The sequence below is a fragment of the Sapajus apella genome, unplaced genomic scaffold (assembly GCF_009761245.1).
Source record: "Sapajus apella isolate SASKATOON/1434 unplaced genomic scaffold, GSC_monkey_1.0 scaffold31, whole genome shotgun sequence".
Classification (NCBI taxonomy): domain Eukaryota; kingdom Metazoa; phylum Chordata; class Mammalia; order Primates; family Cebidae; genus Sapajus; species Sapajus apella.
The window spans coordinates 9,782,034-9,807,321 of record NW_022436971.1 but is presented as its reverse complement, the minus strand read 5'-3'; the positions used below and the strand labels follow the sequence as shown (position 1 = coordinate 9,807,321).

At 47.1% G+C, this 25,288-nt stretch overlaps 1 long non-coding RNA gene across 1 annotated transcript; it reads left to right on the top strand.

Moving 5' to 3' along the window:
- The first annotated feature begins 3,978 nt into the window (after nucleotides 1–3,978).
- LOC116562011 lies at nucleotides 3,979–20,028 on the top strand. Its single transcript, XR_004273707.1, has 3 exons — nucleotides 3,979–4,636; nucleotides 5,141–5,272; nucleotides 19,786–20,028. It is a non-coding gene; the product is annotated as an uncharacterized LOC116562011 (long non-coding RNA).
- Nucleotides 20,029–25,288: the final 5,260 nt, after the last annotated feature.

The window sequence follows — 25,288 nt, the reverse complement described above, 5'->3', positions numbered from 1 at the left end:
GGTGGAATTTCACAAAGAGCACACTCGCACGCTGTCTCTGAGAGCAACTTCCTATTCATTTATTTGTACCTGTCCTTAGTCTAAAAATAATTTGAGGCAGCTGATTTAATGACAAGACCAAAAGAGAAAGATCTCTCTCCCCTGTAATTCCTGCCCTCAAACACTTAATGCAGGTGGTTATGTCACATCGAAGGAGTGGGAAGTAAAGGAAGTGTGAGACACGCATTTAGCAGGTGGCATATCAGGCATGAGAGACTAAGAAGGGACAAATGTCCGCCTTCACAGAACTCACGATCAAAGATGGCACCCAGTCTGTGAGCCATTCCATGCAGGCTTTCAATCCTTTAAGTTCTTTCTTTTTCTTTCCTTTTTTCTTTTTCTTTTTTTTTTTTTTGAGACGGAGTCTCGCTCTGTCACCCTCCGCCTCCTGGGTTCAAGCGATTCTCCCGCCTCAGCATCCCGAGTAGCTGGGATTACAGGTGCTCACTACCACATCCAGCTATTTTTTTGTATTTTGTTGTGCTGTTGTTGTGAATTTTTCTTCTTGTTTTTTTTTAATTGTACTTAGGTTCTGGGGTACATGTGCAGATCATGCAGGATTGTTGCATAGGTACATACATGCCAATGTGGTTTTCTGCCTCCATCCCCCCATTACGCATACTATATTTGGCATTTCTCCCCCGGTTATTCCTCCCAAAGCTACCCCCCCGCTGTCCCTCCCCTAGCCACCCCCAACAGACCCCACTGTGTGATGTTCCCCTCCCTGTGTCCATGTGTTCTCATTGTTCAACACCTGCCCATGAGTGAGAACATGCAGTGTTTGATTTTCTGTTCTTGTGTCAGATTGCTGAGAATTATGGTTTCCAGATTTATCCACGTGCCTACAAAGGACACAAACTCATCATTTTTGATGGCTGCATAGTATTCCATGGTGTATATGTGCCACATTTTCTTTGTCCAGTCTATCGTGAATGGGCATTTGGGTTGGTTCCAAGTCTTTGCTATTGTAAACAGTGCCGCCATGAACATACATGTGCACGTGTCTGTATAATAGAATGATTTATAATCCTTTGGGTATATACCCAGTAATGGGATTGCTGGGTCAAATGGAATTTCTATTTCTAGGTCCTTGAGGAATCGCCACACTTTCTTCCACAATGGTTGAACTAATTTACACTCCCACCAACAGTGTAAAAGTGTTCCTATTTCTCCACATCCTCTCCAGCATCTGTTGTCTTCAGATTTTTTAATGATCGCCATTCTAACTGGCGTGAGGTGGTATGTCAATGTAGTTTTGATTTGCATTTCTCTAATGACCAGTGATGATGAGCATTTTGTCATATGTTTGTTGGCCTCGTATTTTTTGTATTTTTAGTAGAGACGGGGTTTCTCCATGTTGCCCAGGCTGGTCTCGAACTCCTCGGCTCAGACAATCTGCCCACCTCAGCCTCTTAAAGTACTAGGATTATAGGCATGAGCCACCGTGCCCAGCTGCTACTTAATACTGCCACGACCAAACTACTTCACCGTGGCCCCTTGGCCATGACTAGCCTGGGCCCTCTTTCTCTCTGGTCCGGATGTCTGCGTCTTAACTGGCTGACTGCAGTCTTGTCTTCCAGCCCTTTCCCTACACTGTAGGCCGTGTACATGGCTCAGTTTCTCTGCCTAAACTTTCAGTGGCCTCCCAGGAACCTGGGAAAAAGCTTAGCATGGCTCAGAAGACCCTTGCTTCTCTCTCCTGGGTCCATTCCATTCCCACTTTCCAGTTCCTCTTCCATATTGAACTTCTCTCCTGAATGTGCCACTTTTTCCATTTCCAGTGCTCTTCCCTAAGCCAGGAACTTTCTTCATGTAACTCAGCTTGGTGGTCACTTCATCCGTTTCATTCATTTATTCACTCGGGATTGACTGAGTGCCCACTATATTCTGAAAGACCTGCTATATTCTAGTAGGGAGACAGCCAAGAAACAAGTGAACTTGTTAACACGTGACGTATCTAGTGTCTGTTAATTTGGGTATGGTACGCAGGGAACACAGAAGTGAGGAAGCTGGTCACGAAAAGAAGAACGGGAGGGACACAGATGTTCAAGGCTGGGGGAAATACATGTGAAACCTCTGTGGGAATAAAGCCGGAGTGTGGAGGAAACAGCAAGTCATCCCGAGGGGCTGGAGCAGAGAGAGAGGGGTCAGTGGTGAGGAACGAGGTCTGGGAGGAGGCCTGGGGCACTTGCGGACTGTCTGACTGTTCCCCACCACCCTCTCCAGCTCTGACCTCAAGGGCAGCCTGCATTTTTCCAGTTTTTCTTGCTTGGCACTCTGTATTGTAAGTGAATGCTGAAGTATCCATGTTCCCACCCACACTACAGCCTTTTGGGTCTTATTCACAATTTAATTTCTGGAATAAGGTAGGTTCTCAATAAATATTTGTAGGTGATTGAATGACTAGCAGGAACAAGAATAGAGCTGAAAGAATAAGATGTCATTAGCCCCCTGCAAAGTAGCCCGTGACAAGTGGCAGGTAAAGGTGGACTGCCTGGTGGTGGGGCCAGAGGATTCTGCAAGGTGGGCAGAGTTGGGGAGGGAGGGAAGCAGGGATCCCCCGGTCTCCTATCTGAGTGGTCTCCCATCTGAGTACGTCTTGGCAGGCTGAGAGGAGAAGGCTGGGGTGAGGAATTTCTGGCAAAGGGGATTCCTGTAGGTGGGAGGGTTGGGGGTTATTTGCAAAACAATGAGTAGACCACAAAGTTATTTCTTATAACAACATGGAAAGAGCACAGAGCAGGGAAAGAGTCCAGGTATCCCCCACGCCTCGGGGCCTGGAATCTGGCAGTGTGAGGGAGGGGTGAACTTGGGTGTCTTTGTGAATTTCCGCGAGGTCTGATGTTCCAGGAGTCAGAGTCCTGAGCCCAGGACCGGCTGGACAGAGAAGGGAGCTTTCAGGATGCTGGTGCTACAGTTAGCTCGGATGAGCCTGTGCTTGGCTCCCTGGGTGCAGATCACCAGTGCGAAGCTCGATGACACACAGTGGGTCTGCAAGGCTGCCTGAGGCAAATCCATCACTGCTGCCTGGCTCTGAGATGGAAGTCTAGTGAGTCCACAGATCATCCATCTCATGCATCTTCCCACCCAAGGCAGAATTCCTTCCACGTTAGTTTCCTAGGGCTGGCATAAACAACGCCCACAAGCCGGATGGCTTAAATGACAGAAATGTATTCTCATAGTTATGGAGGGTAGAAGTCTGAAGTCAAGGTGTTGGCAGGCTCCCTCTGAAACCTACGGGGCAGCCCTTCCTTGTCTCTTCCTAGACTCTGGTGGTATTCTGGCAATCTTGGGAGTCCCTGGTTTGTAGCTGCACCATGCCAGCCTCTGCCTGTCTAGATGTGGGCTTCTCCCTGTAGGCCTCTGCCCACACATGACTGTCTTTCTGTAAGGACACCTGTCATTGGATTAGAAGCCATCCTACTCCAGCATGACCTCATGTCAACTCGTGCACCTGCAACAGCCAGATTTCCGATCTAGTCACATGCTAAGGTACTGGGGTTCAGGACTTGGATATGTTTTTTTCATGGGAGTGGGGTGCCATTCAGCCCACATACCATCCATGCTGTCCCCAGCAAGGGACCTTTTAGCCTCTGGTGGGCACCCCGACTGAGGGGGCAGGGCCTGCAATGCAATCAGCTCTTTGTCAGATTGTACCTTCCCCCCACCTTCCTTCTTCTCTCCTACAAATATTTATCAGATTAATATATTCCAGGAATGGTGCCAAGTCCTGGGTGCCCAACAGTAAACAAAACAGAGACTATGGGCAAAGCTTTCGTTACATCATCCTCTCCCACAGGTCCTCTGAGGCCACACAGAGCATGTGACGGCATCCTGAATGACCGAAGACAGTAATGGACTCCCCAAGTCTCCCGTGGATTGAACCCCTGTGGTTTCTTTACATAGTTCTCATATGGAGGGTGATTCTATATGTGATGGACTAAACCAGGACACTTTTGAGAGTGAACTTCAGAGCTACTGATAATTACACTGAGGCGCAGCAACGTCTGGGACCAACTCAACACTCAGTCTGCTCATGGGGCATGGGTTTCCCGGTCCTTCCCTAGCCTGACTGCTCTTCTCCGGATATTGGGTGGTCTGTCTCCTTTTAAACCATTGCTCCCAGAACTGATTTCCATATGTGTCTGCCATAGTGGAAAATACCAAATACGCAAGGAGATCGTTTCAGTGCTATCTGCTCAACACCTTAATAGAGGCAAGAGAGAATGTGGAGGAAGAAACGATGGACTCTTTATGAGAGAGTGGAAGATGGCTTTGCAGAGGAACTGCTATCTGAGATGAAGTAGGAGTTTCTCCAGGCAGGAAGGGCGTTGTTGCTTCCCCTCAGGGTAGAGGGGAGAGCAGAGTTCCCCACGTGCATGCCTGTTGCTGAATGCTACTCAGGCTGATCTCCTGCTTTGAGCGAATTCGAGGGTGGTCTGAGAAGGATGCACTTGTCCTGCAGGCCGGTTGTTTCTTCCTGTTTTTGATCTTCAGATTCGTCATAGGAAGAACAGCCGACATACAGGCAGAATTTGACAAATGAGGCAACAAGCAACTTGATCTGGAATCCGTCGTCTTCCAGACCCCAGTAGGAGTGAGTCATTTACAAGCGTTTTTTGAGAACAGGCTTCACTGATGGGTCTATGCTGGTCTCTGGGAAGGCAAAGGTCACATGTGGTCACTGATCTCAAAGAAATTGACCCAGGCAGCAAGACACATGCATGCAATTAACTTTAAATCATACCAAAATATCTAAGGGCCATCACACACCTTTATAAGTTTTGTGCACATTTTGGGAATACAGAGAAAGTCACAAGTAATTCCAGCTGGAGGAATACAGTTGGCTTTCACTGAAGAACTCTGAGGACCTCGATGTCATACATCCTAGCTGGAGAAGGAGAGGCTCTGAGGTGAGGGCACACAGGAAATGCTTGCAGCAGGATCAGACTTTGAGGCCAATGGTCTGGGTGAGGTAGAGGGGAGAAGAGAAGACAGACAAGGGAGGCTGCCATGGGATGCAGAACAAGGAGCTGCTGGGGTAGCAGGCCAGCATCACGCCTGGACAACCGTCCTCGCCCCTGTCTTCCCACCTGCTAAGGTCTGAGCACCAGTGTGGTGGCCACTCCAGCTGCCTGGGGCGCCTGAGGCCTCTACCACCAAAGCACACACAGCTGCCTGTGGCTGAGTTCTGTGGTCTCCCGTGCCCCCTCCCCCTGCTTCCCCCCCGGAGGTGGGCCCTTCCACTGCCAGGGAAGGGGAGTGCCTTCTCAAGGCCTCCTCTGAGGTGAGTGATACTGGTCCTTGTGAGGGACCCAGACGCTCTCACAGCCAGGGCTGATACCACCAAGAGTGAATCCTCACTAGCCCTCTAAAATCAGAAAAGGGGACCCATCTCAGACAGTGCTGGGATTGGCGGTGTGGAGACGGAAGGGCTGAGAAGAGAATGCCAAACCCCAGTGCTGTGCCTTCCCATCCTGGGTGACGGAAGGTCTGCAGGGGCACTGGGGTGCTTGTCTAGAGTCTGTTGCCCAGGCTGGAGTACAATGGCGCGATCTCAACCTCCGTCACCCTGCGTGGCTGGAGCAGGCTTCTCTCTCTGGGCGCTCCTGGGCTCCTGTGGGCATTGGCCCCAGGGTACCACAGTTGGTCATGTCTGCATCTTTGTGCCGACTGGGCTGGCAGCACCCTGAGGACAGCGAGTGGGGTCTCCTTGTTTCTAAGTCCTCAGAGCTGGCACACACAGTAGGTGATCAACAACTGTGAATAGGAGAAGAAAAGTGAGCAAAAGAGGAAGGAAGTGGGCGGAGGAGGGCGAGGAGAGGGAGGAGCACAGTACTTGGAGTTTCGAGCAGGATGCACCGGGATTTCACTGGGCCCTATGCGCTTTTGCTTTCGTGAACCCCATCCTTTAATAAGAGTAAAAGTCAGCTGGGCGTGGTGGCTCATGCCTGTAATCCCAGCACTTTGGGAATCAGCCAAAATTTGAGACCAGCCTGGCCAACATGGTGAAATCCTGTCTTTACCGAAAAATACAAAAATTAGTCCGGTGTAGTGGTGCATGCCTGTAATCCCAGCCACTCAGGAGGCTGAGGCATGAGAATTGCTTGAACCTGGGAGGCAGAGGTTGCCAAGATGACTCCATTACACTCCAGCCTAGGCGACAGACTGAGATAAAAAACTGTCTAAAATGAAAGCACAGCAGGCCTAGACACTGCGCCACTGTGTCCAATGAGAAAGGGGGCCCAGAGCACAGCGGCCACCTAGTAAGGAAAGGGACTCCAGGTCCTAGCCAAACAAAACTGACCTTTTGTTGCAGCAAATTCCTGGAAGCCCCCTCCTTGTGACAGACATTAGCCATTTGGTTGCTGGATCTTAGGAAGAGCCAGAGGATGGGGGCAGGGCTAGAGTGCTGGGCAGGGGGGCATGTCGGGAGATTGGAGCAGTGGCTCTTCATTGACTGTATGGAAGGTTCTTAATATTTGAAAAATGGGTATGGACATTCTCATACTTTTTTTGTTGTTTTGTTTTATTTTTGAGACGGAGTCTTACTCTGTTGCCCAGGCTGGAGTGCAATGGTGCAATCTCAGCTCCCTGCTGCAACCTCCTCCTCCAGGGTTCAAGCAATTGTCCTGCCTTAGCCTCCTGAGTAGCTGGGATTACAGCACGTGCCACCATGCCCGGCTAATCTTTGTATTTTTAGTAGAGACAGGGTTTCACCATGTTGGCCAGGCTGGTCTCGAACTCCTGACCTCATGTCATCCACCCACCTCAGCAACCCAAAGTGCTGGGATTACAGGCATGAGCCACTGTGCCCGGCTCTGATGCCTTCTCTAGGGCTTGGATAAAAGAAGAAATAACAAAATATGACCACTGCAAATATGCAAGATGAAGAAAAAGGAGGCAGACAACCCAAAGGCCAGGTTTCTGATCTGGGTACCAGTGAAAGAGAATTAATTGGCAGGAGTCGTCTTCAGGGGAGAGATAATGAGCTCTGTCTGGGACACATTAAATCTGGTATATCTCTGGGATTTCCAGGAAGCGATGCCTGTGTTGAATAGAAGTGTGTAGACTTTCTAGGAAATAAATGGGGATGTAAACAGAGGTGTGGGAGGTATCAGTCGGCACATAGTAGGCTCTCAACGAGTCTGTCTTGATTTGGTGTTGCCAACACCCCAGGGTTGAATGAGAAATCCCCAATGTGAACACATCAGCCCAGCTTGGGAGGTGACTGGGAGGACCCCACACAGACTGACTTTAAAAGAAAGCACAGACCATACTTTGTGTGATTATGATCGACACAGACACCTGGAGGGCATATCTCAGCTCAAAGTTGCCTAGGTGTGCGGGGCTGTCAGATGTCAGCGGGAGGGGCCAGTAAGAGCTTGTCTTGAATCTTGAAATCTGGGAGGCAGATGAAGAAGAAACTGCATCTTCCAAACCCTGAAGCAATACTTATTTTTCCTTCACATCTATTTCTCTAAGTGTATTTTTTCAACCTTGTTGGTAGATGTTATATAATCACATTCTTTCAATATTTGAGATGGTGATTACACCACCATTCAATTTTAATTGGTACTTCTGTTACTATGTCAGATGTTCTCAAGCAAAATTAATTAGGACTAAACAATTGATTGACGGTCTTTAAAATCCAAACTTTCAAAAATGAACCAGTTTTATAACCCATACCACAACTGTGGAGTTAATTTGGATCATAGCGTTTATCATCTCAGGGATGATCTTCCTGAAGACCACATACTAGTCTTATCAATAAGAAATAAAGGCTGGGCATGGTGGCTCCTGCCTGCAATCCCAGCACTTTGGGAGGCTGAGGTGGGTGGATCACCTGAGGTCAGGAATTTGAGACCAGCCTGGCCAACACGGTGAAACCCCTTCTCTACTAAAAATACAAATATTAGCCAGGTGTAGTGGCACACACCTGTAATCCCAGCTACTTGGGAGGCTAAGGCAGGAGAATCACTTGAGCCTGGGAGGTAGAGGCTACAGTGAGCTCATAACATGCCACTGCACTCCAGCCTGGGCAATAGAGCAAGAGCCCATCTCAAAACAAAACAAAACACAAATACAGTTAAGATGCAGAATTTAAAATGGCTTAGTCCAACTTTCTATTCGAGACAGAAATCCCTTCTATAGCAAGTCAGATGCTCCCCTAGTCTCTTTTTCAATCCTGTGAGTGACGGTGATCTCAGCATCTGCCAAGACAGCCCTCTCCCCATTATTGGCTTGTTCTAATTGCTACCAAAGTCTTTCTTACATCATAATGGAATAGAGTTCCCTGTCATTTCCTCTTGTTAGCTATAAATTTCACTTTCTGGAGCAACAGAGAAATTCCGTTTCTAATTGGAAGATTCCGCCAAGAACAGACTCCTTGAAAAGAGAAAAACAAAAAGGCTAGTGAGATATATACTCTTCTCCCCAGTGATTATATTGGGGTGAAGCTCTTGAGAGTTTTGTAGCAGACTTCATTTCACATTGTGGTGTTATAAGTCTATAAACTTAGAGTATTTTACAAACCTCTGTTCTAAAAGGAGTTCTGAATAGATTGGTTAATTGCTGTGGCTGCACTTGAATGTAATTTGCATAAAAGACAGCACACCTTAAGGTCTTACCTAAGCTTTGCTCATTCGGGTGGACGAGCACCCCGCCAAGACCACCAAAAAGATTACTGTACAATATAAATGTTTTATTTTAAAATCAAATTGTTGGCCGGGCACGGTGGCTCACACCTGTAATCCCAGCACTTTGAGAGGCCGAGGTGGACTGATCATGAGGTCAGGAGTTCAAAACCAGCTTGACCAACATGGTGAAACCCCATCACTACTTATAATACAAAAATTAGCCCAGTGTGCTGTCGGATACCTGCAGTCCCAGCTACTCAGGAGGCCGAGGCAGGAGAATTGCTTGAACCCAGGAGGCAGAGGCTTCAGTGAGCCGAGATGGTGCCATTGCACTCCAGCACTTTGGACAACATAGTGAGATTCCATGTCAAAATAAATAAATTAATTTATAAAATAAAATAAAATTGTATGTACAAGCATGTATTGATAAAAAATAAATTTAAGTTATGTGCACGAGGTTAAATGTAATCTTAAAGATGGCATCAGGGAAGCTTCATAAACAAACATGCACTTTGGAGTCAGTTTGTGTTAGAATTTCAGCTGTGCCACTCATTAGCCATGTGACCTTGAACCCTAGTTTCCTCGGATGAAAAGTGGGTATGAAAATAATTAACCTTGCAAGGCTGGAGTGAGTATTAAGCACAAAACCACTATATTCAGCCTGGGATATAGCAGGTTGGAAAGATCAGGATTGTACATCCCAATTTTAAACATGAGAGAAAATATTCATTTAATTTCTTTAGAAAGTTAAATAGCAAGAACAGACATATACAATCTAGTAAAAAAAAATTCAAGGCCATATATTTAAAGTGTCTGTCAACGTTTAAAAATGTGAAATGAAAAGGTAATGATAACCAATCATTAGTAAAAAAAAAAAAAAATCAAACAATCAATAGAAAAACAAGTGAAAATGTCCACCATCTCTCCATTCCAATGCTCAGTCCCATTCCCCAATGATTCTGCTAAACAGCTCAGTGTGCAACCTTCCAGATATGCTTATACAAGCACGTACGATGTATTCCCTTCAAAAGTTAACTCATGCCATACACATTGTTCCGCCACTTCTTTTTGTATCTGACACTATATGATAGACATGAGCTCCAGCTCTGCCTTTTTCATGGCCAGGTATTAAAATTATTGTTATTTTCTTTACAGGCAGAGTTTCACTCTCGTCACCCAGGCTGGAATGCAATGGTACGATCTCGGCTCAATGCAACCTCCGCCTCCCAGGTTCCAGTGATTCTCCTGCCTCAGCCTCCCAACTAGCTGGGATTACAAGCGCCCACCACCACACTGGGCTAATTTTTGTATTTTTAATAGAGATGGGGTTTCACCATGTTGGTCAGGCTGGTCTTGAACTCCTGACCTCATGTGATCCACCCATCTTGGCCTCCCAAAGTGCTGAGATTACAGGCATGAGCCACCACACCCAGCCACCACCAGGTATTACTAAATTGGGTTTAAAAACAGGGCTTTTGGCCAGGTGCAGTGGCTCATACCTGTAATCCCAGTACTTTGGGAGGCCACAGCTAGGAGATCCTTTGAGCTAAGGAGTTTGACCAGCCTAGGCAACATAGCAAGACCCTGCCTCTACTGGAAAAAAAAAAAAAAAAAAAAAAAAGTAGCAGGCTGCAGTGGTACTCGCCAATATTCCCCAGTACTTAGGAGGCTGAGGTGAGGGGATCACTTAAGCCAGGAAGGTCAACTCTGCAATGAGCTATGATCGCACCAGTGTACTCCAGCCTGGGTGACAGAGCGAGACCCTGTCTCAAAAATCAATAATAAATAAATAATTTTTTTACAGGCCTTAAAAAAAACTAAGGTTAATGAAATGTAAGGTTTTCCCCGAGTCCACAGTTCTAAAGGGTTGGATGACAACGGAAAAATTCAGGTTAACATCTGATTATTTCTTCTTGAAACTATGGCAGAGGTCAGACAGCAGGTGGGGAGATAATCCAGATAAGGCAATTAGAGGATTCGAAGGAGCAGGTATCAGTTTTGCACTATTGACAACCACCCTCTACAATGACACGGCACTCTGTCGCTGTTGGCATTGGTTGCAGTCCCGGGAGGAGAGGGGGACCACTATTCCCGTTTTAAAGAGGAGGAAACAGATTCACAGAAGCCGACAGGTTGCTGCAAGGACAGGAGTTGGGAGTCAGGTAGAGGAAGGGGGACTTTGACTCTCCAAGGCCCCAGGCCAGCGGGGAAGCCATAAAAAGGAGCAAAGTGAACCCCTGGCATCTGACCCCCTGCCTTGAGTAGAGCTGAGGCTCCTTCTGCAATTTCAGAGGAATGCTGCTCTGTGACATCTGACTTAAGGGCTAAATAGTCCGCAGTTTCGTGACTGCCTGTGATGTAGCCGGCACCATGTTAGAAATAAGTGAATGCGGGAGAGTGGGACCCGCCCGCTAGGCTGGGAGCTGTGACTTCTGTCCTGCGTGGGGCATGCCACCGCCCTGAAGAGTGGTGCGGGTACAGGAGCTCTTCCTTGGCTTGGAACTGAGGCAGTTGGGGGCTCTATGAGTACAGAAGAGGGAGCATGGGAACTCACTCATGCTGGAGTTCACAGAATGAAAATCTCTTTCATCCATCCTCAAGGTTTCAGAGGTGAGCAGAGAGTCTGGAATTACCTAAGGCTGATCTTGTATTATAATAAAGCAGAATAAAATGAGGAAAAGGGACAAGAAATCTCATCATTCTATGCAGCCATGGGCGTGGCCGGCACAGGACAGTGATGTTGAGGAAGCAAATCAAGCAGCCTAGCCCATCATCCTTGGGGAAGTCCGGGGACCCGCTCAGGAGAGACAGACACACCTTGCTCCCTTGGACCGCATTGAAGCGGAGGGGGTTCTGGGGGTCTGGCTATCTTTGGCTCAGATTAGCAAAGCTGGGAGGAACTGACAGTCCCTGTCAGCCTCTCTCTGGGGCCCTCACAGAGAGGGTACTGTCACTCTTGTCTAGTACTATAATGGGTCAGGAGTCTTCAGTCAGCCAGAAAGGAGACGCTGACCAACAGACATCTCCATTCTCCCCAGCCCCACCAGCAGTATGGATGCTGAGAATTGAGTCTGAGATGGAGGGACCTGAAGCAGATTCTGCAGAAAAGGCGACCCATGCCAGGGCTCTCACCTTCCCAAGGCCCTAGGAGCCCCGCTTAGCTCATCTGTGCCTCTGGAGGAGCCTGGACCTGCAGAGATGCCCTTTTGAGGATACTGGGGTTAGTGGCTTCTTCCAGCCCTCTCTTCTCAGGAGAGACGGTGTCCTTGCTCTTGTGAACATTTCACTCTTTCATTGAGAAACTGAACACCCCAGTCCCGGAGGAGAATACAGACAGCTGCTGATGTCCACAGGTGGAAGGGATGAAAGCCGGAACGTTCTCCTGGTTTCATGAGGAAGCGCTGTGGTTTTATTGTTTGTGTGATTTGACTGACCTGAATGTGTGGCTTTCAGTCTGGTTTTGAAACCCCTCAAGATTCCCAGAGAGACCGGGCGTAATGGCTCACGTCTGTAATCCCAGCACTTTGGGAGGACGAGGCGGCTGGATCACTTGAGATCAGGAGTCCCGAACCAGCCTGACCAACATGGCGAAACCCCATCTCTACTAAAAACACACAATTAGGCGGGCGTGGTGGCAGGCGCTTGTAATCCCAGCTACTCGGGCGTTTGAAGCACCACAAGAATCGCTTGAACCAGGAGGCGGAGGTTGCAGTGAGCTGAGATGGTGCCGCTTGCACTCCAGCCTGGGCAACAGAACGAGACTCTATCTCAAAAACATAAAAATAAAATAATAAACTGAGCTTAGTGTAAAAGATATTGAGTGATTATTTTTTAAATAAAAAGTCTTGTAGCTGCAAGCAAGTTTGAAAACTACAAGTCTGCTGCCTCAGTTTTCTATAGATTGCTGGTCCTGACGTTCTATCTATCTGTCTATCTATCTATCTATCTATCTATCTATCTATCTATCTATCTATCTATAATAACTGCTGAGATTATAGGCGCCAGCCACCAAGCCTGGCTAGTTTCTGTATTTTTAGTAGAAATGGTGTTTCGCCACATTTGTTAGGCTAGTCTCCATCTCCTGACCTCAAGTGATCTGCCTGCCTCAGCCTCCCAAAGTGCTGGGATTACAGGTGTGAGCCACTGCACCCGGCCGTGACGTTCTCCGTATGTACACAGAGACATAAGTTCTTATTTTAGAATAGAAAGAAATCCATCCATTCATCTCACAAAATATTTTTTGAACACCTCCTTTGTGCCAGGTAAAACCATGCATCATGAAAAATGAAAAGGTCTAGGAGGTTCATGTCTATAATCCCAGTACTTTCGGAGGCTGAGGTGAGCGGATCACCTGAGGTCAGCAGTTCAACATCAGCCCAACCAACATAGAGAAATGCCATCTCTACTAAAAATACAAAATTAGCCGGGCATGGCGACACGTGCCTGTAATCCCAGCTACTTGGGAGGCTAAGGCAGGAGAGCTGGTTGATCCCGAGAGGCAGAGGTTGCAGTGAGCCGAGATCGTGCCATTGCACTCCAGTCTGGACAATAAAGGAGAAGAAGAGCAAAATTTTCTCTAAGAAAAAGAAAAAAAGAGTCTAGTAAAGGCTGCCCTTGTCCTTGAAGAGGCTGTGCTTGGAGGCACAGGTGACACCACGGCAGCCAGTTCAGAGGAAGCATTTCGAAGTGAGGTCTGGGTTTCTATCCTTGAATGACTTCATTCCAATCAGCTGTAGCTACAGACACCATTCTCTTCAAGACTTCTCTCTCTCTCTCTTTTTTAAACCTATATGTATTTTAATACAGAAAACTTTTTTCATGAAACAACTTGCAGCACTAACTTAGAGTTAATTAGAATATCTTCAACAGGCTGGGTATGGTGGCTCACACCTGTAATCCCAGCACTTTGAGAGGCCAAGACCAGAGAATCATTTGAGGTCAGGAGTTTGAGACTAGCCTGGCCAATGTGGTGAAACACCATCTTTACTAAAAATATAAAACAACAACAAAAAAATTAGCTGGATGTGGTGGCACATGCCTGTAATTCCAGCTACTTGGGAGGCTGAGGCAGGAGAATCACTTGAACGGGAGGGATGGAGGTTGCAGTCAGCCAAGATTGTGCCACTGCACTCCAGCCTGGGTGACAGAGAGAGACTCCATCTCAAAAAAAAAAAAAAAAAAAAAATCAAGTTTCCTTTAAATCATAATTATAATAAAAATCTGTTAAATTTGTACTATTAAGGCTTAGAATTTAAAAGGTTATTTTACAAACAACAAAAATAAGACCCTGCTTTTTTTCTCTAGACTTACTTTAGTACCTTCAGTTTAGGAAGCTTTCTGGGCCCCATGCTCTTGGTCTTTTGTCTCCAAACAAACCATTCTATCCACCTTGATCCACTGGGGCGTGTTCACACAGAGTGCAGCAGCAACACACTTGATTTGCTTTGTTCCTGCTGACTGTTTTCCCTCTTTCACGAGGAGCTGCTCCTTTAGTAAGAAGGCTGTAATGTGTAACAAGAGCAGAAAGTAAGGCAATGTTGCATTAGGCCGAGGTGACTTGGGGATTGTTTGTTACTACAGCATACGCTCACCCATCCTGACTAATACAATCCTATCCACCCTTGTGTCCAGGGCTGTTTCTCATCCTATAGCTCAAATGTCCCCCCAGGCTGTGAAACCCTGTTCCACTCCCCCAGGGAGGGGTGGAGTCTCTTTCCTCTGGGCCATCCTTAATTGTATCACACAATAAGTTTCATTGGATTTTTCTGTGTGGCTTATAAATGTCTCACAAGCAGAAGTTACAGTTATATATAGGCATATACAAGTGTTTGTTGATGGACTAAATGAATGCTTGTATTTAGAAATTGCTTCCTAAAGCCTGCTGTTCAGAGCTCATTTCTGAGCTGCAAAGACACAGTCTGTCACTGTAAAAGTGACATGGTGCAATCAGCAGCATCTGTCCAACAAGTCGAGCTAGGTATGCAAGCTTGAAATCAAGGCAGTGAGGAAAGAGAGTCCATAAGGTTTCTTTCAGACTCCAATAGACAGTGCCCTGCGAGCACAGCTGGCAGAAAGAGACCTTCCTTGGCCAGTGTCAGGGAAAACAGCATAGCCCTCCACGCTGAAACAATTTGCTAGCATGTACAAGTTCACATTTTTCTGTATTTTAACTTCTAATTGGTTTCCTCTTTTGTGCTAAGAATGCCATCTGTCCCTTTGACAGGTTTTTGGATTTGATACCACTTACCAGGAAATATGACCATTATAAGCATTGTAAGAGGATTCAAAAGTGTCCATCCCAAACAGCCCTGTTTTAGGAACTTCATCAGGATCCCATACTGTTCGTGTGTAGAGGTTTTACCATTTTTTCAAGCCCCTGCCCCACAGAATAAAGCCCTTTTCCTCTACAATTTCTTTGAGCTCATAATATAAAGCAAGGTAACATACAGGGTCCCATTTTGATTCTAGATTTTTTATCTTCTCTGTTGCAGTAAAAAGAATGTTATTATCCCTATTTGTAGATAAGAAAACTGAGGCTGATGGAAATGGACGTGCCTGAGATCATATAGAAATGATAGAACCAGGTCATTAAATTTGATTTCTGAATCTAAGCCCACTGCCCTACAGATACCTTTCCCTTGTGGAATAAAAGCAGGGATGGGCTCACTATTCCCATTCTGTGAACCAGGAGAAGTTAATTGACCAATCTAAAATTCCTCAACAAGTAAGACACAATTCTAAGCTCGAAGAACTCCAGTCCTCTCCCAGGCGACCCTGTGCTCTTACTAGGACTACCTTATACTACCTTCACTCTGCAGTTCCTTCTTTCAAGCCTAAAGTTACTTGTTTATGGACGAGCCAAGAAGATCAAAGGGGAGTGGCCTAGAGAGATTCCAATTGAAGAAAGAATGATTCAGGGCCAAGCGTGGTGGCGTACTCCTGTAATCCTAGCACTTTGGGAGGCCGAGGCGGGTGGATTGTGTGAGCTCAGGAGTTCGAGACTAGCCTGGGCAACACAGTGAAACCTTGTCTCTACTAAAATACATAAAAGTAGCCGGGTGTGGCAGCGTGCACCTGTATGTAGTTCCAGCTACTCGGGAGACTGAGGCGAATTGCTTGAACCCTGGAGGCGGAGGTTGCAGTGAGCCGAGATCGCATCACTGCACTCCAACCTAGACGACAGAGCAAGACTCCGTCTCTGAAAAACAAAACAAACAAAGAAAAAGAATGATTCACCAGCCCCATTAAAATAAAGAGCCATCTTCGGCAGGCTCCCCCAGGACTCACATGTTGTGGTCTATTGCTGCGGGATCCACTGAGCCACTGCAGGAGGGCAGGGAGGGAATTAACCTTTACTGGACATCCATTATAAGCCAGACAGCTACTTCATGTAATCCTCACATGATTCTAATAGGAAGAGGAAGAAACAGCCGGTCGCAGTGGCTCATGCTTGTAATCCCAGCACTTTAGGAGGCTCAGGGGGGTGGATCACTTGAGGCTAGGAGTTTGAGACCAGCCTAGCAAACAGGGTGAAGCCAAAAAACAATAGCTAGGTGTGGTGGCTTGAGCCTGTAATCCCAGCTACTCAGGAGGCTGAGGCACAAGAATCGCTTGAACCCAGGAGTGGGGGTTGCAGTGAGCTGAGATGGTGCCACTGCACTCCAGCCTGGGCAACAGAGGGAGATTCTGTCAAGAAAGAGAAAGGAAGGAAGGAAGGAAGGAAGGAAGGAAGGGAGGGAGGGAGGGAGGGAGGGAGGGAGGAAGATGGAAAGAGGAAGGAAGGAAGGAAGGAAGGAAAGAAGGAAGGAAGGAAGGAAGTCAGGCTCAGAAGGCTCAGAAAACTTGGAATGTCCAAGATAGCAGAACTCGCTGGCCTGTCTGGTGTCAGAGCTGTTCTTTCCAGCATTCACTGCAGCAGATGCTGTAGAAGATGTAAAGGCCACATGGGAAAGGGTCCTGCACTCAGAAACTGCTCATCCTGTTAGGGGAGCCACACACATACATGAATCTGATAAAGAATCCCTGTAGCTGGGCACAGTGGCTCACGCCTGTAATCCTGACACTTTGGGAGGCAGAGTCAGGAGGATCACCTGATATCAGGAGTTCAAGACCAGCCTGACCAACATGGCAAAACCCTGTCTCTACTAAAAATACAAAAATTAGCCGGGCATGGTGGCATGCGTTGGTAATCCCAGCTACTCAGGAGGCTGAGGCAGGAGAATCGCTTGAACCCAGGAGGCGGAGATTGCAGTGAGGAGAGATTGCACCATTGCACTCCAGCCCGGGCGACAAGAAGGGAAAAAAAAAAAAAAAAAAGAACCCTGGTGCTGGCATCAGGCAGTATAAGATTAATAGAGATTTGGGGCAGGGGATGAGTAGGGTTAGGGGAAAGGAGGACGAGATTCCTTCCAGGACAGTCTCCAGCTGAACATAGAGGAAAGAATTTGAATAAGCAGAAACAAAAGGAAAAGGCTTTCTAGGTCAGAAGTAGCAGCTTCTGGAAATAAGCAGATAGAATCACTGATATTTATCAGTGATTGTTAGCTGAGTCCAAGGAAGCTGAAAGGGGCAGCAGGCAGATTCTAACAATTTCATTCAGATATTGAGGTGGCCAAGGCCATCCATGGGGCTGCAGGAATGTATCCAGCATTACAGGAAAATGAAATTAGCAAGAATCTATGGGTGAGATCAGTCATCTACCAAGTAATCACCTGAGAAGATATGAAAACTGCAGCACAGCTGGAGGTGAGCTGGACACACCCAAAGCACGTTATTGTATCTGGAAAGTAATCCCAGAAAAAGGAGACCCCTCTCCTTGGTAAAGAGCCTGCCTGTTACAAGGGGCAGAGCCAAAGGGACTCAAAGGCCAGATCTGGCATCAGAATTCATTGTACACCTTACATGTTCCTACTAAGATGAGGATTCCCTAATTGTGAGCCATTTCGGTGCACTGACAGTTTCAAGTTTGAGGTTCACAAGGGAAACCTATTTTCCCCCAAACTCCATTCCTGCAGAGCCTGACCCTGAGCAGCTGCCTCCAGGGACACTTTTCCTATTTTGACTTTTAGCATAAGGAAACTAAGGGAAATGAGAATTCCAACTCCACACCAACACTATCACCGTCCATTCCCCGTCTCTCTTCACGGTTTGCAGTGCGTTTTCATTCACTCTATCTTATATGTCATGCACGAAGCTGGAGGGAAGGCTTCACAGTGGAGGGGATCTTTGAGCTGCCTCCAAGGATACAAAATTCGTCTGTGAGGGCAGTCCAGGGTCTGCTGGACACTTCCATGTTCTAAATCAGTAATCAAATCACTGGCATGAAATGAGGATAATTTTTATTTTAAACCTAATTATGCCATTACAAACAAAATTTCCCACATCCATAACTCTCTCAATGGTGGGTCTGAAACTCTCCTCCAGCCTCAGATGTCAAAAACTGTGCACTTTGCCTTGGGCACATCCAACATCATATACGTTAAATGGCTTTGATGGGCTTGATTCTAATCTTAATTAAAGCAGTGCCCGTTTTCCTCCATCTTGGTCTCTTTGAACCCACTCTCAGCTGACTCAGTTCAGTAGCAGTTTGGTGGGAAAAAATTGCCAATCAGCCTGGGAAAAAAAGGAGAAGTTTGGGGGTGACTTTAGGCTTCACAAAAGGGTCCCGTACATTGCTTGAAACAATTAACTTTACTGAGGAGTAACAAAATTATTTTTGAAAAATAACAGAAATAAAGAAATTAAATTTGCTCAAAACCCCACTGTTTAAAAAAAAAAAAGTTATAGGCCAGGCTCAGTGGTTCATGCTGTAATCCTAGCACTTTGGGAGGCCAAGGCAGGGGGATCACTTGAGGTCAGGAGTTCGAAACCAGCCTGGTCAACATGGTGAAACCCGTTTCTACTAAAAATACAAAAATTCGCCTGGTGTGGTGGTATGTGCCTGTAATCCCAGCTACCTGAGAGGCCGAGGCAGGAGAATCACTTGAACCCGGGAGGTGGAGGCTGCAGTGAGCTGAGACGGTGCCACTGCACTCCAGCCTGGGCTCTAAAGCGAGTGTCAGGCACTTGTAATCCCAGCTACTCGGGAGGCTGTGGCACAAGAATCACTTGAACCCAAGAGGCAGAGGTTGCAGTGAGCCAAGATCACGCCACTGCACTCCAGCCTGGATGACAGAGTGAAGCTCCGTCTCAAAAATAAATAAATAAATAAATAAATAAATAAAAAGGCATATCAACAGGAAAGTTTCTCCCCCCACCTGATTCTCTTCTTCAAAGTAAACCACTGTTAACAATTTGGGGGCCGGGTGCAAGGGCTCATGCCTGTAATCCCAGCACTTTGGGAGGCCGGGGCAGGTGGATCACAAGATCACTAGATGGAGACCATCCTGGCCAAAATGGTGAAACCCTGTCTCTACTAAAAATACAAAAAATTAGCTGGGCATGGTGGTGCGTACCTGTAATCCCAGCTACTTGGGAGGCTGAGGCAGGAGAATTGCTTCAACCAGGGAGTCAAAGGTTGCAGTGAGCCAAGATCTCACCACTGCACTCTGGCCTGGTGACAAAGCAATACTGCAAGACTTGGTCTCAGGGGAAAAAAAAAACAACAACAACAACAATTTCGTGCGCGTTTTTCTCAATTTGTTACTGGGTTGATGCCGACATATCTAAGTACATACATATCCAAAATACCAGATAGATTGACCAACACCTTGCTTATTTTCCTTCACCCTCGTGAACCTTTCCCAAGTGTGTAACTTTTGATCTAACACACGTGTATGTTATTCCACTGCATGGATATCTTTTTTTAATATATATATATATGTATATATATATTTTTTTTTTATAAAGACGGGATTTCACCATGTTGGTCAGGCTGGTCTTGAACTCCCGACCTCAGGTGATCTGCCCACCTTGGCCTCCAAAGTGCTTGGATTAAGGTGTGAGCCACTGCTCCCGGCCTCGGATATCTTACATACTATTCTCCGGTTTAATTTGTTTTTGTTGTGGATATTTAGATTGCTTACAATATTTTTGTTATTGAAAATGATGCAGCCACACACATTCCTGTTTGTATGCTTTTATGTGTTTGTCTTATTACTTCTCGTAGGATGGATTCTCAAGAGTGGAATTGCTTTTCCTCTTGAGGCTGACACAGCAACAGTGTATCTGAGGCCCCTGCCCCGCCCCCAGGCTGGCCAGTGTTTTGGGCCAACCTGCTAGACCCAAAAATGGTAATCTCATTGAGATCTAATTTGCATGCCCCTGAGTCCTGGTGAAGTTGAGCATCTTTTCATATGTTTATTGACAATTTGCATTTCTTATTCAGTAAATTACCTACTCATATCTTAGAGTCATATTTCTACCTGGCTGTTTTTTCTATTCAATTTGTAGGAGCTCTTTGTATACCTGGGATATAATCTTTGGCTCATATATATGGCAATTATTTTTTATTACTGTTGTCATTTTTTTTTTTTTTTTTTTTTTGAGACGGAGTTTCACTCATGTTACCCAGGCTGGAGTGCAATGGCGCGATCTCGGCTCACCACAACCTCCCCCTCCTGGGTTCAGGCAATTCTCCTGCCTCAGCCTCCTGAGTAGCTGGGATTACAGGCATGCACCACCATGCCCAGCTAATTTTTTGTATTTTTAGTAGAGATGGGGTTTCACCATGTTGACCAGGATGGTCTCGATCTCTTGACCTTGTGATCCACCCGCCTCGGCCTCCCAAAGTGCTGGGATTACAGGCTTGAGCCACCGCGCCCGGCCTGTCATGTTTTTATGGTAGTAAAATTCTTACATCCAGCACTCCCACACCCCACTTCTTTTTTTTTTTGTATTTGGGTTAGGCAGAGAGAGCTAGCTTTACTGTTTTCTGAAAGAAAAGTCAACCCATCCCGGGAATTTTAAAATTATGTAATCAGTAAGCATATATACATTTTGAGGGAGAAGGGTGTGAAGATCCTAGGAGAAACTGCTGTGTCCCTGAAGATAGACGCAGTAGATTTTTTTTTTTTTTTTTTTTTTTTGAGACAAGATCTTACTCTGTCACTCAGAATGGAGTGCAGTGGCGTGATGACGGCTCACTGCAGCCTTGATCTCCCTGGGGTCAGGTGATCTTCCTGCCTCAGCCTCCCGAGTACCTGGGACGAAAGGCACGCACGACCACGCCCAGCTAATTTTTATATTTTTTTGTAGAGACAGGGTTTCACCATGTTGCCCAGTCTGGTCTCAAACTGCTAGGCTCAAGCCATCTGCCCTCCTCAGATTCTTGAAGTGCCGGGATTACAGGCATGAGCCACCATGTCTGGCCAACACAGCAGGTCTTTAATTCACAATCTAGAAAAACCATCTAGAGGTTGTTGCTCAATGTCTTTATGTGTGTGTTGTTTCGTTTTGTGTGTGTGTGTGTGTGTGTCTTAGTACAGGGGAGATTCGTAAATGAAAATATTATCCTCCCTCAAAAATCGCCTTAATTATAAACCAAACCCATTATATCTAACTCTATCCTATCAGTTGGTCATTAGATTGAGGCATCCACTTCAGATGTGGGCCTCCTTCCCTGGTCCACAGTGAGCTCCTTGAGGCTGTGCCTTAACTTACCTCTGTTCCGAACCTACCCAGGGGCTCAGATACAGTAGATGGGTACTTGTCTCAGTCCATTTTGTGTTGCTATAATGTAACAGCACAGACTGGATAATTTATAAAGAAAAGGAATGTATTTCTCATGTTTCTGGAGGCTGAGAAGTCCAATATCAAGGTGCCAGCAACTGCTGAGGGCCTTCATGGTGTACCATGCCCTGGTAGGAAAAAGGAAGAGAGAGCAAGAGATCAAACTCCAAGCCTCAAGCCCTTTTATAATTGGCATTAATCCATTCACAAGAGTGGAGCCCTCATGACCTAAACGCCTCCCGTTAGGCCCTGAGACAGGAATAATACAAGGTGGCTGCAGAAGAACAGAAAATTCTGGGCAGCAATTCCACATGACTAGCAAAAGGAAACTGTTGAAATAGCTGCAGAGGCTATGGGCTGATAAGACCCTGAAAAACTGAGTGTGGACCATGTTGGCTAAGACCCACAAACCCAACATGGCATTCGATTTGACCTAGGTTCCTCCTAAGACCTCACCGTATACTCATTAACATACTAAATCACATGTCTCACCAGCATTATGACAGTTCAGAGAACATCCATATTTGGTGTAAACATAGGTGGTATCACAGTTCTAAGAAATCTCCACTTTTTTTCTTTTTTTTTTTTTTTTTTGAGACGAAACAAGAGTTTCGCTCTTGTTACCCAGGCTGGAGTGCAATGGCGCGATCTCGGCTCACCGAAACCTCCACCTCCTGGGTTCAGGCAATTCTCCTGCCTCAGCCTCCTGAGTAGCTGGGATTACAGGCACGCGCCACCATGCCCAGCTAATTTTTTGTATTTTTAGTAGAGACGGGGTTTCACCATGTTGACCAGGATGGTCTCGATCTCTTGACCTCGTGATCCACCCGCCTCGGCCTCTCAAAGTGCTGGGATTACAGGCGTGAGCCACCACGCCTGGCATCTCCACTTTTTTTCTAAGAATGATCATGAATATCCTGCCTCTTGGTTAAAGAAACCCATAAAGGTAGCAGCCCCAACCCCCAATGTCTTGACTAGACCTGCATTCCCTTTTCTTGAGTGTGTACTTTTCCCTTTGCAATACATCCTACTTTCACTATTTTCCAACTGGTCTTTGAATTCATTCTCTTGACGCTGTCAAGAGCCTAGACACTGATTGGGGTCTAGATCTCACTGGCATTTGATTCGCTAGGACCTAGATCCCTTCCAACATGGTTGCACTGGGGATTACATTTCCAACATGTGTTTTCTTGGGGGGGACACATTCAAACCACAGCAGTCCTGAACAAAACCTTGGCTTTGAAGCCATCTGAAGATTTGTTTTGCGGGTGTTCACGTAGCTGAAGCATTTCAACACTTTTAAGAGGGATTTTCAGGCTTCTCTACAAACAGACTAAGAATCAGCATTAGCACTTTTTCTCCACGTACAGAGTCTTTTTCTACTTACAAATGAAGGTAACCAATAAATATCTGTTGAATTTTATCATTCTGTTAACCTTCAGATTCAGACTTGTCAGTAATTACTGGCTTGCATTAAAAGCAGGAGATTGGAAATTGAGGTCCAGGAAGTATAAATGATTTGCTCAAAGGCATGTAGGGTAACCAGGTCTCCTGTCCTTCTGTCCCCTTTTTCTGCTACACCTTGTCCTTGACAAAGGGTGAATGGCCTGGTGATGGTCGTTCATCTGATGAGAAAGGACAAGGGTAAGACTTTGAATCAGAGCAACTGGACCTCTCCTGGCCTATTTTCACAGTGCTGGCATGGAAGATCTGGACACCTTGGTAGGACTCATCCAGTGATCTGGAACAATGATCACAAGTACTTACTACATACAGGTATGCTGCTGTGCTCCAAGGATCCCCTCCAGGGGAGTAAAACTGACCCAGGTCACAGGTTAGCGAGGGAGACTGAGCCTGTCTTCCAGAGTGTCACGGAAGTGGGCACTGAGCAGATATTCCAGGCACAGATAATGACAAATGGAGGTGAGTGCTCGGCAGGAAAGGACAGCATGCCAGGCGAGAATTCAGCAGGAGGGCTCGGTGGCAATTAGGGGGCTAGGGGAAAACAGTAGTGGGGCTGTAAAAGGCCTTTGCAAAGGTGAAGCCTTTTACATTTGTGAAGGAAATAACAATGATAAAGGTGCCTGGAGGGACAGCTCATCCGCATTCATGGGCTGCTTAGAACTCGGAATCTGTCTTTCTCCCTATAGTTCCATGGGCATCCAGGGTCAGGGCTGGGAAGGCCTTCACAAATGCTAATCCGTGAGCATTTTATGGGCTGCCCCCTGACCAGAAGCATCCTCCACCTTAACTAGATCCAATGGTGAGTCCTAGTGATGGGGGCGATGGGGAATGGCATTTCCAGTTTGGAGAAAAAAGTGGGGGAACGTGGGGAAGCTTTCCCACCCCAATCCCCAATCCCCTGCCTCCAAACAAGCCTAAGGAATGTTTTTCAAGGCAAAATCCCACCTCACTGTGTATTTGGTTGTGAAGGAGGCGGTCCAGGAGATCAGGGTTGTTCTTGGAGAGTTTGGAGGGCAGGGGCAATAATGTCTGACACCCCCCCTCACCCCGCAAACAAATGCACCTGTAAGAAAGCTAGGCCAGAGTGACGCCAAGATTTGATGGTAGCGGGAAGGGAGGGGCCGATGCTGCTGCTGGACAGAGGGGTGTTAATTTCACCGGGAAGAATACCACGTTGTGGTCATTATCATCATAATAGCTGACACAACTAGTATGGGCGGGAGACTTCCCCGGTTCAAGCGAGTCTCCTGCCTCAGCCTCTGGAGTAGCTGGGATTACAGGCATGCGCCACCACCCCCGGGTAAAATTTTGTATTTTCAGTAGAGACAGGGTTTCTCCATGTTGGTCAAGTTGGTCTTGAACTCCCAACCTCAGGTGATCCTCCCGCCTCGGCCTCCCAAAGTGCTAGGATTACAGGCGTGAGCCACCTCTCCCTGCTGGGCTGGAGACTAAGAGCTTTCTCAGGTAACCGCCACTACGAACTCCATTTCACAATTGAAGAAACTGAGGCACAAAGAAACGATGACGTTACGGCAGCTTTCCTTTTTCCCCCCCAACAATCTGGAATCAAGTTTTTTAAACCGAGGTTGGGTCTCAGGAGGTGGGGACAGCAGTTCCATCTCTGTAAATCGGATCCGCCTGCCCATAACTGGGGAGGGTGGCTTTGAAAAGGTTAACTTGTGAGCCCGGGCAACGGTGGCAGGGGACGTACTCCCATTCCCCCTCGGAAGCGGAGCCAGGCCGCCGCCCTCTCCGCGGTGGTGAGGACGCGTGGCCAGTCCCGCGGGGACGGCGGGAGACTTGCGGGGTGGAGCGGAGGTCGGTGGCAAGGCCCGGCAGCTCCGCTTTCTGCTCCGTCTCCGCGAGGTGTCGCCTTCGGCCGAAGAAACCACAGCGGCGCCACCCTCGTAGCTAGCACTTATTTATTTATTTTCAAACAAGGGGGGCGCCCCTCTCCTTTCAATCTGAAACTAGAAACATCCAGAGGTCTCGTTCCTAAGGGGGCGCGTCCTCTCCCTGCTATTTTGCACCTTCGGACGAGCCTTCTTTCGGAATTACACGGGAGCGACCTCTCTGCAAGGCCTTGCTCAGCGTTGGCCTAGCGCTCAGCTGCACAACGCGCAGTCAAAGCGGGGGCTGGGTGAGAACATCGGTCTCCCCTCCCCAACACACACCCCCGGAGCCCTCCGTATTTTTTTTTTCTTTTAATGACAAGCAATTGCCAGGCCTGCAGGGTGGGTGCTGCATTGCACCGCTCGGCGCGCAGCTGGTTCTCAGAGTGCAGCCGGTGCAAGCCCGGGGGTCCAAAAGGGCGGGAGGAGCACACCCCGGGCTTCCCAGCTTTGCAGCCTGCTCTCTCTGCAAAGAAAAGCAAGTGGCTTTTGGCGCGAAAGCCTTGGCGCCTCCCCTGATTTTTATGGAAATCAGGAGGGCGGGGTAAAGCCGCTTTCCTCTCCTTTCTCCCTCCCCCTTGTCTG